Genomic DNA, 16,684 nt, shown 5'->3' on the forward strand with positions numbered 1-16,684 from the left:
AGGAGAAGATAGTCACATTTATGTGAAGTCTTCACCCAGACAATTTAACTGAGTACATTCTGCTCCAGGAGAAGTCAATACAGAGTGCTGGGCAATGTAACCTCAGTACCTGGAAAGGATCCTGTCGCCTTGAGCCCAAGAATAAACAGGTTATGAGATAACAGGGAGGAAGTGCCCTGCATTTGTGCATGTGGGGAAGGAATCCAACTTCTTGATGTGTAAAGCCCTGCAAGGTGTTGTAAATCCTGTGATGGGAACTGTCTACAGTGGTAAATGGAAGAGGGACAGGGAGAAGGTTCAGACACTGGATCCTTCAGTTGCCTATTGGCTCTGTTTTGGACCTCTTCAAGCAGCATTCTCCAAAACACTATCTGGTGCCCTTCATACCAAGGACTGTTCCCACTATCGAAGAAGCTACATCAAACAGAGAGCCCTCTGTCTCCAACACTGTCCCACCTGACTTTGCATCTTCCTGTCCTCCCCCATGCCCTTGGGCAACGCACAGGGCATGAAACTCCCCCCCCCCCCCCCCCCGGGTCATCCTGTAAGAACACCTCTCAGCTGGGCTGTAACTTAGTCCTGACTTTATTTAGGATAACAACTTCCCTTGCAAAATGGAGTAATTGTGTCCTAGAGCCATAAGGATCCCACAGCAGTCCAGGAGGGAAACCAGGCCAGCTGCTTGTGGTATGTTTGTGACCGATGGGACAGCTCTGAAGGGTGTGGACACAAGTCACACAGTGCTCAAACAGGCTGGCCTTGGAGCTGGAGATCGATATTCAGCCGGCTCTTACTTAGCAATTTACAGATAAACAGTGTTGCTTCAGTTGGGCCACAGAAAGGGCATCTGAAGTCTTTGAGAGCTTCACAATTAAACAGGCACACCCGTCTCTGCTTTGACTCAGCCTTTCGCATTAAGCATGGTTCACTCTAGAATCACTTTTTAATCGCTTTTCTCCAGAATATATAAAGCATAAAATGTGAAATAGCTTGGTATGTGGAGGCCATGATTCCAATCTGCCCATTGTAAATAAAACCTGCTAACCATTAGTACATGATGAAATGGGTGGAAACGGATTTAGCCAACACTGGCCAGTCAGTAAAAGTGCCCAGTTCACATCTCCGTGACTGCGGAGTGCCTGTATTTTGCGACAGGATCACAGCAATGCGGTGCGCTCTGTTTTTGTGCGCTCCTCGCTGGGAAGCCTCTAGTCTGCAAAAGTGGCTAGTGCCATCTCGTGGTTTCCGTGCGCACGAGTGTCAGCGCAAGGAGCAGCCAGCCCAGGCTGGTGGCGGGGCACTCAGCGGGTACCCCGCAGGCCCTGGCACCGTGCCCTCAGCACCCCACAGCATGGGATGTGTCCCCGTCCCCAGGGTCCACAGGGCACTTTGCAGCAAATATCCCCAAAGGGTATGGGGTGAACGTGATGAAGTTTGCTTCACAGTGCAGTAGAAAGCAAGCCTTGCTCCAGCCATATCTGCCAACAAGACCAGACTGCCCTGCATCCTCTGTGTCCTGCATGTCAGTGTTAGCTGCTGACAGTGCCTGTGCTGGGTTTCCACCCTGCCACCATGCTTTCCTTCCCATCACACAGGACGGACATGGATCTCTTAGAGCAGGTCCATATGAGGCCACACAAATGGTCAGAGGGCTGGAACACCTCTGCTGTAGAGAAAGGCTGAGACACTTGGGATTGTTTAGCCTGCAGAATAGATGGCTCCAGGGAGACCTTATTGCAGCCTTTCAGTATATAAAGAGGGCTTATGAGAAGGATGGAGAAACTTTATATCAGGGCCTGTACGGGCCCTGGTAAAGGGCCAGGACAAGGATTAATGTCTTTAAACTAAAAAAGGTTAGATTTAGATTGGAAATAATAACTTTACTTTTTTTTTAATGATGAGAACAAGGCAGGACACTGGAACAGGCTGCCCAGAGAAGCTGTGGATACCCCATCATTGGAAGTGTTCAAGCTCAGATCAGAAGGGGCTTCCAACAATCCAGTCTAGCAGAAGGTGTCTCTAGCCATGGCAGGGGGTCTGGAACTGGATGATCTTTAAAGGTCCCTTCCAACCCAGGTCATTCTATGAATCTGTGAAAGCTGGGAAGCTGAATAACCCAGCAGCTTCATGACCCAGACAGACCCAAACAGCTCTGACTTATCATTTTGCTGTGTCAGAGCTGCAGGCAAGGAAGTGGCTGCAGCCCTTGGGCAACCACTCAGGCGGCGCTCAGGATGGAGTTGAGCATCTGCTGCTAGCAAGCCCATGAGCACAAGGTGGCAAGCTGTATGGCTGTCATAAATTCCACTATTTACTTTGCTGAAATGTTGGCCCTCCTGGTACAGAGATATCCTGCTCAGGATGACCCAAATCCTGCCAAGACAATGCTTCCTGTGAGGTTAGCAGTGCCACCAGAGTGCTCCTGCTCCCCAGGTGTCATGAACTTGGTGACAGGGCCTCCTGGGACAGACACAGTGGAAGAATGCAACATATAATACCAATTTTATAACTCCTCCTACTCTGATGAATGAACAGCCATCTTTTTGCAGTTCACATGTCTTGTTGCATGGGCAGATTCAGTTTTGTAACTGGACTGTGATTAGGAGCAGTGTTTTTTTCACACAGTTTGTCATGCCATGGTTGTGAGTCCCACTTCTTCCCATTCTGTTTGGGTGAGTTTGGTCACAAGAAAGCAAAGCTTTCATTAATAACTCTGTGGCTCTGCTCGTGGATTTTGCCTAGGTACCAGCATTCCCTTGTTGTGCCGCATGAAGCCACAGAAATGCAGCCTCTGCCCTCAAGTTTCTTTCCCCAGCACTTTGCTACCTTGCTTTCTTTCAGAAGCTGATTGCACTGTGGGTTTCCCACAGGAGGGTTGAGGATGTTTGTTACCACCCTGCCACGTGTATAAAGACTGTGATTGATAGAAATCTTGAAAAAGGCATTTCAGGGCTGCTTATGGCAGCGGTAGGAACAACCACTGCTGGGACTACAGCAGTAGGTAGGAGACGGGGAGACAAGAGCTGTTAATTAGGTCAGGGGGACCCTCAGACTGCTGGGACAAGCCAGAGGGCAGGAGAGGAGGAAAGAGGTAATATCCAGCTGAGACCTCGCACCCTTTTCCCAAACCCAGATGGTGCACCAGCTCCAGGCACACAGGGCCATGCAAGACCTTGCTCTTCAAGGCATGGGTGTGTGATGTGGAGGTGGTGTAGAGGAGCCACCAGCCCCAGCAGCTGAGGACACTGAAGCTGGGAGGTTGCCAACAGGACCTGAATGCACGGAGTGTTTTCCAGGTTTCCAGGACAACCTTTGCTCAGAGCTGACAGGCTGGTTTGCTGTTTAAACACCTTCCTTTGCAGATGGGTGTCCACCGATTCATGCTGCTTGTCCGCACGGACACTGCTTTTCCCTGTCCTTTCCTTCCTTCCCTTCATTTTCTCTTTTCTTTTTTTCCTCTTTCCACTCAGCTCACCCGTTTCCTTCACAAAACATCAGGCCCATAAAAATCACTGTTATTGCAGCACTAACCCCTCCTTGGCCAATGCAAGGCTGGAGGTGCTTCTGCTCTGCCCACTCCCCCATTTCCCAACACATCCCCTGTCTCATCTCTTCAGACAGGACCCAAGTCTGGGGCTGCACTATGTCCAGAATGAAGCAGGACAAGGCCCAGGCTCCTTTCCTCTTGCCCACTCTTCCCTTAGCATCTCCTTACTAAATCAATGGGATTTGATACTTACCTTATCTCTAGCACACTGCAGAGTTCAAAACTCTGCTTTCAGCATCACTGGGAATCATTCAGTGACATGACAAGGATGTGGCTGCAAGTGTGGCCTGCTCTTTTCTGCACGTGGAGGCTCATTATCTGTTAGACATACCAGCCAACAGAACTTTTTCTGATGCTGTGAGTTTTGGTAGATGGTCTAAAGAAAACCTGGCTGCTCTCTGGAGTGACAGCTAGCTTGCAGCCTGACACCAATGAAGCGCATAGCAAGCTGCAACAGATTTTTGCCCTAGGCCTTCTCTGATGAGGTGGTAAGTTTGGCCGCATCATTTGAAGAAGTGAGTTAGTCATATTGAAGTTGTGTACAAAAAAGACTTGGGGGGGAGGAGAAAGGATGTGTGAATCCATGTTGATTATGGCATCAGAAAAGAATTTGACAACCATATGGACTTTCAGAAGTGTGAAATCTTCTGAAAATGATACGCAATCATATAAATATGGGCATGACAAAAAAAAAAAGACTTGAGATATGGATGGAGGTGAAGTATAGACAGGGGACTGCAATCTGTGATACGGGAGTTAAGATTCTGGGTATATAAGAAGAATTCTGTATAGAAAACAAGTATATAAATTGAGTTAAATAAAGTTACATAAGAGAATTCTTCCAAAGGCGAGAGCAATAACAGTCAGTCCTCTCTCTTATTGCTGGTTCTTAGAACTAGCCTCTTCGGGGAACTTCAGTCTCAGGGGCTGAACAACTTTTCCATGAAAATAATCTTCATTTTTCTGGGAAGGTTTACTGAAGATGCCACAGGAATCTGTGTTTTGTACAGGGCAAAACCTACAGGTACAGGAGTGCAGTGCTGCTGAAGGGCATCAGCTGCTTCTAATGAGTTCAGTAACTAATGTGACAGTGCTGGGTTCTTCCACTGATGTTCACTAAGGGGACACTTCATATCCTAGAGCCTCCCAAGGTGCTGACACTTCCTCTGGGAGGCAGGTAGGATGATGTCCTGAGTTCAGCTGTAGCAGTCATTTTTCTCCTTCTTAGTAGAACAATGCTTGATAACACCGATGTCTTTAGTTGTTCACAGACTTTTCAGCCTTTTGCTCTGCCAGTGAGGAGGGGCATGGGAAGCTGAGAGGAAGCAGCGACAGGACACCTGACCCAAACTAGCCAAAGGAGTATTCCATACCACAGCATGTCATAGAATCATAGAACGGTTTGGGTTGGAAAGGACCTTAAGATCAGCTAGTTCCAACCCCCTGCCATGGGCAGGGACATCTCACACTAAACCACGCCATGCAAAGTTCTGTCCAATCCGGTCTTGAACACCGCCAGGGATGGAGCATTCACAACTTCCTTAGTTCCAGTGCCCCACCACCCTCATATTAAAGGGCTTCTTCCTTATATCTGACGCAAATCTCCCCTTTTTAAGTTTGAACCCATTACCCCTTATCCTGTCGTGCCCAGTATATAAACTGGGAGCAGTTACCCGGAAGGCCCAGATCACTGCTCAGGTTGGGCTGGGTATTGGTCAGCAGGTATTGTCCATCACTTGTGGTTATTGTTTTCTTTTCCTTTTCCCCTTTTAGTTTTATGTTCTCTTCCCTTGTTATTTCCCTTATTATTATTGGTGGTAGCAGTAGTGATTTGTGTTATACCTTAGTTACTGGGCTGTTCTTATCTCAACCCGTGGGAGTTACATTCTTTCGATTCTCCTCCCCATCCCTCTGGGAGCGGGGGAAGGAAGGGGGGGAGTGAGTGAATGGCTGCATGGCTCTGAGCTACCAGCTGGGCTTAAGCCACGACAGATGACAAGAAAGTAGATGTGCAGGTTTTGTAACTTTGGTGCAGCACATCTCCCTGTGTGCTCTGTGTGCATGTGGCAGGGACAGCTCCATGAGCCACAGGGCCTGGCAGATGAAGGAGCACGATGGGAAGTCACTCACACACTAAGAAAGGAGTTAAGTGCTGCTCTGCTCTCTTGGGGAAATGGGAGCTATTGGCAGGGGCAAGTCATCACATCTGTCTGTACAAGTGCCACTAGTGTGTGAGGTCTTACCTGCTAGGAGGAAGGATACTTGAGAAGTCTGGGTTTTGGCTGGGGGACTAAGTTTAAACAGTGGCACCCTGAGCCTCTTTACAATGTGACCGTTCAATGTCTTTCCCCTTTAAGCTACCACAGTGCACAATACTGAGGATTTTAAATTATTGACTGATAAATATTTGGAATTCTTGAGGGTCACAAAGATCAAGGCAAATGAATCGATCACAAATAATTAATTTTGACACTGTGACAACTGCTGTTTCTTTTTTCCCCTAAACAAACTGTGTATATTTTTTGTCTTCTTGAAATGCTGAAGTAAAAGAAGGAGCTGCAGTATTAAATGTCCCCCTATTTGACAAGAGCACTTACAGACAGATGTAGCTGTTCTATCTCTAAAAGAAAGAAACCATTAAAAAAACAACAATTTTGTAATTTCTTGATTCATTCGTTCATCAGCAGGTCCTTTGATACTTTTTCTTAATTAATAGAGTTGTTATGAGACAAAGCAGCAACAGAGATACATTAAGCAAGGAGAAACAAATCCATTGAGAAATAAACGTTTTACATTTAATTACAACAGTTACGCAGTGAGCATATGTGCTATGCCACATCTCAAGCAAAATCAGCACATCATTGTGTCCTTGAAAAAGTGACCTTCAGAAAGAGCAATTAGCTTTGTGGCACTTTTTCTTTTCTGTTACTGGTAAGGTTTCTGCTGAAACAAGAGAGTTTAACAGTTTAGTTTTGTCTTCTTCAGGAGCACAGATGTGCAGTTTTCAAACATGCAACCTCAGGGGCTGGGAATATCAGTACTGAGGGTTCTAGCTTGAAAGGTATCTCAGGACAAAAGCACACAGAGAACAACTCCAGGTGAGATACCAGCAGCCATCTTTTAGTGAATGGCACACATGCTTTCTGCATGGCTTCACACCAGACCCTCGACCATGTGATGCCCCAGTCTTCACAGAGAAAAACTGAGAATAACATTGTGCTACCAAACCTAGGTTTAGCGTAGCACTGCTCACTACACTACCTAAACAAAACAGTAGCATTTTGCTAGGTGCTTATTTGAGCAGTTTAAAGGAGGAAGAGGCAGTGCATCTTTTCTGTAAGAGCTGGGCCTGCATCAGAGTCCTGAAAGCTCAGCTTGGAGCTAGCTGCTTTCTCCTGCCAGACTTCAGCTGTGTCAGAAAGAACTCATGGCTGGATATGAAGCAGGCTACACACTGATACAAGAGAGGGCAACTTCCCAAATTTGCTGCCACTCTGGGGATTATTTTAACTCTCTTGATCTCTAAGAATTGCTATGGCTCAGAGAGGCATGCTTCAGAGTTAGGGGGAAAAAGAAGAATGAGCATGGAAAGCAAACAAACTACTCTGGAAACCAGCATTTGTTCATGCAAATACGTGCTTGTCTACTTCTGTGGCCTGAGCTGGCTTTTGGCTCTCCTGTTTGGAGCAGTCTGAACAAAAGTAGAACCCAGGCAGCGAAACATGTTGTGCTCAGAGGATTAGAGGTGCCTGGGTCACTATGGTATCTGAAGAAAGTCTTTTGTATCTCCTTGGTGAATTAGCCTAACGTTAGCCACTTCAGGACCAGCAAGTTATTTATCAGGATCCCATTTCTGGCAGATTCTTTCATACCTGGGAGAGTGTAAATGCTGCTGCCATGGGTGAGACCTGGATGCCAGAGCCTGAGAGAGCTGCCTGAATCCTTGAGCTGTGATAGGGTTGGTGGGGAGGGTTTGAGGAATGGCCGGCAGACAGCACCAGGCCATCACAGTTGAGGGAAATGAGTGGCACAGGGCCAGCTACTGGCAAGGGAATCACTGGATGGTTTTCTGAGCTCTGCCCTGAAGAGTAAATAAATCTGCTTTGCCTCCTAGTGAGAAAAGCCCCTGCCTTATTCTTAGCAGCTTGATCTCTCTCAAGGACAGCAGAGAGAGATGATAGGAGAATTCCTTCCACCCTCAATACTCCATTAGGGAGAGAAAGGACAGTCTGGACCCAGCTGCTGCATCTCCTAGTTCAGGAACCAAATGCCAGGTCCAAGTCTGAGTTGGTAGAGACCTGCTCAGGCCTGTGAAGGATGTGTGCTAGGACAGTATCCTTGTTGGAAAAGTAAAAAAACAAAAAGCCCTGCTATAAATGCAAATGCATACATTTCTGTAGAAGACTGCCGTCAGGAAAATTATGGTGTGTGACCAGGAGGGGGGGAACATATTCACACAAAGCGGTCCATTTCTGAGCCAATTCATCCAGGCCACATCCAATTGGACACCGGCAGCTCGTGAAACCCATATGCTCTACTATAAATCAACTCCTTAATGCTCTCTTCTGCACTTTGATTAACTTCAATTACCAGAGCCTGATGCCATTGTGAACTGTATTTATTGATCAACCCTTGGACCTCCTGCTTTCCCCTTGCTCTTATCCTCACTGCTGTAAACTAACCTTGCATTTTCCCCAGCATTTTCTCTTCATCTCTGTGAATAGCTGTCTCTCTAGGTCTCCTCAGTTGTCCTTCCCAGCAGTCACAAGAATGGGATAAGCCCATAGCCTGGACTATTAGGTAAGAATATTTGACATAGCACTTACCCTGCAGAGACAGTAAGCTAAAGGCTTTGACTTTCCTGATGCAAGACACTGTGGGCTATGATTGACCCTGCATCAGGAAGAAGGAGGAGAGTAGGAGTCTGTTTTAGGCATTTGGGTTGCATCAGGACACCTCGATCACGACAGCCTGAGAGCTTTGCTGTGGCCTCTGTGTTTCCCACAGGTCTCCGTTGCTCCTCTTTCTCACACAACAGAAGCAGACACATCCCTCTCCTCCCCAGCACTGTGCATGCAGTGCTCCAACAGTGCCAGGCTCTCACAGCTGTTTCTCCCCACTACCAGCATAAGACTCTTCTCATGACCCAGTTTGCTCACTTTGCTGCATGTTGGTTTTGGTTTATGGGCTACCGTGAGGCTGGGGAAGAGCTTCAGTCCTCTGCTTTCCATGTCGCATGAGGAGCGCAGAGCTTGGCTCCTTGTTAAGGGAAGATGTGAACCACAGTGGACAGCATACAAGAAAAGACACACACGCTCACACCTTCCTAAGGCTCCATCAGACATGGTGCTTCTGCACAGGAAAGAAAAAGAGAGAGAACTTGTAACCGCAAAGTCATGTTCCTTTGCACCTGAAAAAGAAGAAATTGATCTTCCCTTTGGATTTTCATGCTTTTTACCTTCTGCCCTGTTGCAGTGCCACACTGACAAACTCTATCTATAAAAAGGAAATCTCAATAGAAAGTCACTAGAAAGAGGCCTTCTGATTAGCGATTTCCCCTTTCTTTACAACTCCAGCTTTGTACAGCGGTCTCCCCATGCTGTTTCAAGCTGTATCTGCCTGTAACTCACCCACAACATGGAGCACTAGACCTCTGTCCATGAAGCACATGCACTGGCAGATAATCCAGATCAGTTTACCTCTGTGTACCTGGCAGCACGCTACTGTGCAGTGACCAAATATCAGAAGAGTTTGCTGTTAATTAGGATCAGATTAATCCCTGCTGACTGCCTGTCTCTGTGTAAAAAGGGCACCAGGGGTTAGAAAGTATTAAGTACCTTAAACATCTACTTGCATAATGTAAAAACCTATGAAGATCCAGACTTTGTGCTTGAAAGTCTTCATGTGAAATTATTTACCCCCTAGAGGCATTTAAACATGCTTCTTATCCTATCAAAGCAAGAAAATCCATTAAAAAATGTCCAGGAGGAAATGTAACAAATATTTGGCTATGGAAAATAATAAACCAGCAGCACAATGGAGACAAGACATTTACAAAAAATATCCTTAGAATTCTGAATATTATTTCCAACTTCTAAGAATTTAGTTCAGCATAAGAGGTATAAATTTTATAGCTGCAATAAAGCTTTTTTTCTGGGATACAGTTGTACCTAGTTTTCCATTTTATTAGTTCCTATTTATCATAAAAATACAACATCTGATAATGAGATAGCCTTCTCTGTGGAACTCCCCACAGAGCCCTGGGGGCAACACAGAAAAGATACATTTCCTTGCTCTTCTTATATGTTCAAATTATTTAACATATTTCTGACACTAAAACATATTTTGCTGAGATGTTTAGATAATCCTAAGCATGTAAGTGGTTATTTGGCATGTCAAAAGATGGAGAACTTCTATGCTTTTCTCTTAATTTTAAATGTAATAGTGTTTTTACATGAAGAAGGATCCTGAGATTGATTAAAAAAGGTGATCTTCATGTAAATGGAGACAACAGTAGGAAGATTTTCAGGGGCAAAACAGACTAATAAAGGATCTACAGACCTGTGAGAAAATGCCAAATTTACACACATCTTCACATCTGCTTCACATTTCTTTCTTATTTTTTGTTACTGGCACATTTGTGTAAGTATTAGGGGCATTTACATAATAACAGGATATTAGCTCCTTTTGAGGTCATCTGTTCATGTGACATTCCTCATTTACAGTCATAATCTTCTCATGATGACATCACTTTGGTGGCCACAGCCATACCTGTGATGTCACCAGAAGGGATTATAACCTGAAGTGGGGAGTAAGCTGCAAGAGCAGATCAGCTCCTAAGAACAGAGGTTTTGTTTTGCTCTGCTCGCAGCGGGAGAAGGAAGCACCCACTCTCCCTTCCTACCCTCCCTTTCTCCTCCACCTGCCCCAGTGGAGCAGGACCATCTTTCCTTGTGGTAGTGCCTAACCCTTGCTGCTGCCACAAAAAACCTGCCAAGGTTCTGCTGTGAGCTCTGGTGGGGATGCCTCGTGAGGGACCTGGATCGGGCCCTCCAGAACTGGGACCCCCCTCGCCCTGCTGCTCTTTGGTGCTGCTGTGCCAGTATTGTGATGGCACAAGTACAGGAATCTGCTTAGGAAAAAGGAAGCCAATACTGTCCGGAGAAATGCTCAAGATACAGAGACATCTGTGAGCGACAGCTGAACTTTCCCACACCTGTTAATGTGAGGGGCACTCTGGTGAAGAGAAGCACTGAATGCCAGTAGGAAACTCCTGCAGGGAGGAAGACTGGGGCTGGCTGGGCAGGAGGGTTTGTAAACAGCTTAAACTGGTGCATGAGAAACTATGCGCAACACACACAGATACAAACTGTGTGCGACACACAGAGATACAAGCAGCCTTGCTTCTCTGCCCAGCTCAGGGGCACACCACAAGCTGGGGTGAGAGGGTAGGACAGCCTGCAGTGAGCACAGGAGGTACACATGAAAGCCACAAAGGGACTCACTGGAGATGTGCCATTCCTGCTGTGTAGACCCAGCAGCCAAAGGTCAGTCAAGTGTTGCTCACTTGGGTCCAATTGGTATTCTGTCCTGATCCCCAGGCTGAAAGGAGGGCATCTGTGGGATGACAGGCAGGATGTACAAGCTGTGGCTCAGTACTAAGCCAGTTTGGCAATGTGGCTTTCAACATGGGCCCACCTGGTCGATTCAGGACACAGGAGAAGTTAAACTGCAGCTGATGAACTTTCCTATGCAGACCTGCACTGTAAAAAACATTCTTCCACATGATTCACTCTGTAAGTTTCCATTTGATCTCATCTCTCTCCCCTATGCAACTAAATCCCACTTTCTGAAAATTAGGTTTCTTAGGGGAAGTCAGCTCTGCAATTTCATAAGCATCTTCATGCTTTTGTCTTCTGCTTGGTTCCCTCTCAGTTCAGCCAGATCAGTGGCAGAAATTGCAGTAGGCAACATGCTCACGAGGACCTCTTCCAATGGCATTTACTTGGCATCATTTATTTGGCACTGTAGGAGACTGTGATAGTCAGTTACATAAGCATTCGGGGGATATCTGCATTAAAATCAGTTTTTAACATACTTTATATTCCCTTGTCAACAGTGAATGTATTTTAATTGTCAGTTCATGTAGTCATCTGGGAGGAAAATGTGCTGCCACAGAGTTGCTCCCCTCTCTCGCTTTTGGCTCAGTGGCAGCTCTTGTCTGACTGTGAATTTCCACCAGGCCCCATGCAGGGTACTGATTCTCTCCCAGAAGCATTTTAAATCTGCAGATACCTAAGGGTGACTTCTGAGGGCAGAGATGGCATTTCACAGACCAGGAGGTCAACTCTGAACGTGCTGATTCAGCACCTTTGAGATACTGCTGGCAGCAAAGTAGCTGATCTGTGACAGCAGCCGTCACAGGTCATCTGTGCACTGAGGAAGGATCTTATCATACACTTGGAGTGCACAGGGAAGAGGCTTCACTACTAAGATCTTCATACAACACTGCAGGAAATATAGACACAGCTGAGATTGTCTCTTTGGAGCTCATGCCTCATTTTTCCTAGAGTTTCTTAAGCCATCTTCCCCTGTGAGACATGCATAGGAGAGATACTTGGATTACAATAAGTTTGTATAAAATCTTTCTCCTCAATAAGCTTTACTTCCTTTCTTTTTAAAGTCAAAGTTTCATCAACCTAAAAAAAGAAGTGATTTTGTGCTTGTGGTTTCTCAGCCCTCTTCAATTCTGTCTATTGAAAACCACATAATGAGAACAGTCACCATCAGTTGGAAGACTGACCTGGTTTGGGCTCTTATTCAGCCCACACTTCTGCAGGTGGAAATGTGTCACTTCACCGGTGTTAACGATGTTAACTTCATTCAGTGAAAGAGGAGCTGGTGTTGGCTTTGCTTTGCTTTCCACCAGAGAAAGGCACCGTTCTGCCCACTACAGAAGACATCACACAGCACATTAGAAATACCTATCCTGCAATTTGAAAAAGGAGTTGACTGATAGCTCACACCTATCGTTAACTTACTTCCTGGCTAAGTTTGGGGTTGCTCCCACTTACTGTCTCCAAAACTGCCCCTGGGTAGAATTCAGGCCTCGTTTATTTGAGGACTCATCCAAAAAGCCCCCATTGCAGAGCCTGAGCCAAACCTGTGTCCCACACAGTCCTCCAATGCGAGCCTAAAAGCCCAGGCATCCCTGAGGGCACCCACGTGCCCTTACGCATCTCACAGGGCAGGAAACACTGATTCCCCGTGTGATGCTGTAAAATCACTGTTCCATTAATTCCAATTGCAGTATTAGAGATACAGGAAAATGAACCCCCAAAAATGTTGTATTCCTGGTTTAGAGTCATGGGGGCTGAAAGGGACTGAGTCAAGTGCTGCATAGTTTGGTCACAGCCAGCTTCTGCTACCTCTCTTGCAGCCATGGGCAGCGAGGCTGCCTGCAGCTGTCGAAAAGCCTTTACTGCTGCTAACAGCCCCTATTTCTATCTGGAGCTGGGCAGGAGGGTGTGAGGGAAGGGGTCTGGGGGCTCCTGCAGAATGGATCTCCACTGTGGGACTCTGCACTGTGTGTTCTCCCCAGCAGGTCCTGGCTGGCCAGGTGCTGGCACCGAGCTCATCTGTTCAGCAAGGGCATGCCCTGTGGAGGAGTTTGTTGCCATACCAGCATGTGGAGTTCGGTCTGAGATGCCATCACAGGGTCAGCTGGCTGCTTTATCCTTTAACAAAGCCCTATGGAAATGAGTGATTTCACTGGACTTCTTCGAAGGTGATCCTCTACAGTGTTCACCCTTTGAAGAGCCAGTTTTTGTACCCACACCCCAGCAGGAGGCAGAGGCAGTGCTGGTTTTTGCATGGCATGTGGATAGCAGTAAGGAAATTCACTTGAAATTGTTCCACTGGGTGTTCCATGGCTCTGCAGCCAACTGCCTCCTCTTGAAATAAGCTCTGTATGAAATGATGACGCAAAGCTTTCTTATCCTGGAATTCAGCAGAGCCACCTTCTTGACTGAGCAAGTGTGTTGGCAACTTGCAGTGTGAGCTTTCTGGTAGAGGAGAGATGTAAGAGGAAGGAAGCTGGCTTGGATTCAGTTTGATTTCCCCAGTGTTACATATGTTAGAGAGAGAAAGCACACAGAAAAAAGCAGATGCAGATAGAAGGTTAAATTCTGTTCTCACTTATGGAAGGGATAAATGTACTGATAAATCCTACTGATAACAGGGTTGTGCTGGAGTGATAGGAAGACTGCTGGAGACAGACCAGGCATGGGAAAGCAAACAACAGCATGCTGAGTTGGAAAACCTGCTTCTCACCTGGTCCTCTCACCTTCCTCTGTTCCAGCCTCCCTGGGTCAAATTCTGTTCCAGATTGCTGCATAAAGTCCCTGCAGCAGAAGCCCAAACTGGCCAGAGCCCAAAAGCAGAACTGCTCCCCCTTTCCTCTCCGCAGCCACGTCAAACCAGGGCCCAGTTTTATTAGAACGCAGATTGATGAATCGAGAAACAGTTTTTTGGGGAGGAAAGGCTTCCAAAGAAATCTCCCTCTGCCTGCAGTGACTTTGCAGGCTGTGCCTTTCCCTCTAATTTCTCATTTCAGTCCTATGACTGACTAGCTGCTTCCAGGGCTGAGCAAGCTCCTCACCTTCCTTCCTGATGCCACCACCATGGAGGCTCAGCCCTGAGTCTCTTTTCCACCCTGTTCCCTGGAGGAACTCATAGTCACCCACCAGCTCCCCATTTGCCCTAGGACTCAAACTGATGTGGTTGGTTTGCATTCACAGGCCTGTACCTGAAAGTAGAATCTGACCCATGAAGACCTCAAAGATGAAGTTCTAGAGAACAGCTGTCTATGACCATTTCTCTTTCCCCCAACTCTCCTTTCTACTCTTGTGTATTTTTCATACCAGACATAGCAGAGCCTTGATGGTGCCTGTCAGTGCTGAGCAGTGGGGGATGTCTCAACAGTCTGTCCCTTTCCTCACCACAATGGTCACACAGGAGGACATCAAGGGCCCATGCAGTAACAGCACTGGCACACCACAGGTGCAGGCAGGACCTAATCCATCAGTGAAAGCAGTCACCACCTACTGCTTCTCTCCAACACTTCCCATCAGTTTTGCTCCCTCTTTTGGGGTTTGCTCAGACATCAGGAAGATCTTTGCTGTTTTCCTTCTCAAAGAGTGTTTTTTTCTGTGCTCAGTGAGGGCACAAACAGGTTGGGCTCCCTCAGAAGCTTTCAGATCTTCTCCTGTAGATGCCCAGAGGAGCTCCATGGGAACACAGTACTCCATCCTTCAGCCTCCTGCCACCCCTCTGCTATATTTCCTCCAGACTTCATCAGTTTGTGCCTTCCCTCATAGGCAGTCTATAAACTATCTCAATGTCAAGAAGCATTTCCCAAAATACAGCTGCTACCTTTGCTCCTTTTTGTCTTTGAAGATTAGTCTCAGGGACCAACATATTGCATTTTCTCTTTAAATGCATTTTCAGTGTCTTAAAATGATTGCCATCAAATTTATCAGTACTTTCCTCACTACCTTGTGGTGCATAGCCAGATTAAGACCCAAAGAAGGATGTGATGCCTAAACAGGCAAATAAAGAGAGACGGACTCCCTTTCTCCCCAGCAGCCCAATCCTAACACTTTGGTAAGTCCAGGATACCTCTGTTTCTGAGAGGGAATTTCTGTAACGAACCTATTTGGTTTGCAGCCCCCTTTAACTACCCTCACTTGGACACCTCAGCTCACTTCATAAGCTCTGTTTTCAGACTCACCCCACTCCTCGGACAGCCGGTTTGTAACTTTGGATCCCAGCTTGGGGAAGAAAAACTTAAAACCTAGGCTGCTGACCTGAAGGTGTGTGAGAATTTTGGGTTTGACCCTGATTATGACAAATGTTCACACCCATCCCCTGGTAATTCATCACTTATTTTTTAGGCACAGGTATTTTCACTGACCCTTCTCTCTTATTCTACTGCCCTTTATGTTTCTAATACTTTACTAATGGATTTTCTTTTCTATTCATTATGCATAAAGCACATTTTTTATTCCCCACGCACGCTTTGAACAGCATTGATTTATTCTTAGTTTTCTTAAGTGTTCTCTCCTTGTCCACTAACACTGTTTTTGCTTCTCAGATTCCTCCACAGCTTTCCTTTCCTAAATCAGGTGCAGGGAGGAAGAGTTTGAAGCAAACACCCAAGCTTTTAAGTCTCCTCTGTGGTAAGACATGACCCAGAATGGCTTTCTCCCCTTTCCAACAGAAATTACACTGTCCTACCACATTTAAACTGGGTCCAATTTTCAACTGCATCTTCCATAAGTACTGAAGAGCAACATTTTTGCCCAGTGGGAATTGAATGTCAGTTTTTAACAGTATTACCTTAAGCATTCAGGGGTTCCCCTATCTTTCTTCCAAATCTTAATAAATCCACGGGAGAGTATCAAGCAGGGCACAGAGGAAATGGCTTATCAGGTCTGGGGCCTCTGGGAACATCACATCAAATACAGCTCAGTAGTGACCAGAGTTAATTTACTCATCGACAGCTCAGAGCCCTTCAAGAAATCACTTGGTAGCATCTGTTTCATTCCCTCTGAATACACCTTCAGTCCAGTGGATACTGTTAATGATAACAGTGTTATCATTATCCTCACTCAGCAAAACTCTTAAGCCCAAATGTAATATTCAGTGTGAGGTTACTGTCACTTAAATTCATGGCAAAAACTACATCCCTGCCTGTTGCACTAGACTGGGACTGGACAAGTTCTTGTCCTACATCTGCCCTAGCAGGAATCTGGTCTAAACCCCAGGATCCTGAGACAGATCCCGGGGGATCAGTGGTAGATCAGTGTCTATTCTGGCATCTCCTCAAAACAGCAGAAAGAGGAAAAGCACAAGTACAGACAAAGAGAAACCCATTGCTTCATTCTCATTTGGGCCCTGATTCAGTTGTGTGGCTGCTCCTTCCCTGCTAAGGATGAAACAGGAGCACCTAAACACTATTTCTTGATTGCAATGACCTTTTCCCCCATGTCTTCTTTCCCAGTAGCAACAGGAACATATGCTGTAAAATAGCAAAGAGTATATATAATGTCAAACTCTGAGAAGATCAGTAAGCTG

General features: G+C 46.2%; 1 protein-coding gene across 1 annotated transcript in view; it reads left to right on the top strand.

Annotated features, from left to right (window-relative positions):
* The window catches only part of SERPINE3 (serpin family E member 3), a 41,702-nt gene that overhangs the window by 7,255 nt on the left and 17,763 nt on the right, over positions 1 to 16,684 (top strand). The window lies entirely within an intron of this gene.

This window comes from Pezoporus flaviventris, unplaced genomic scaffold, assembly GCF_033815535.1.
Source record: "Pezoporus flaviventris isolate CSIRO_AGI_PZ_B2104156 unplaced genomic scaffold, CSIRO_AGI_Pfla_v1 ptg000025l, whole genome shotgun sequence".
Classification (NCBI taxonomy): Eukaryota; Metazoa; Chordata; class Aves; order Psittaciformes; family Psittacidae; genus Pezoporus; species Pezoporus flaviventris.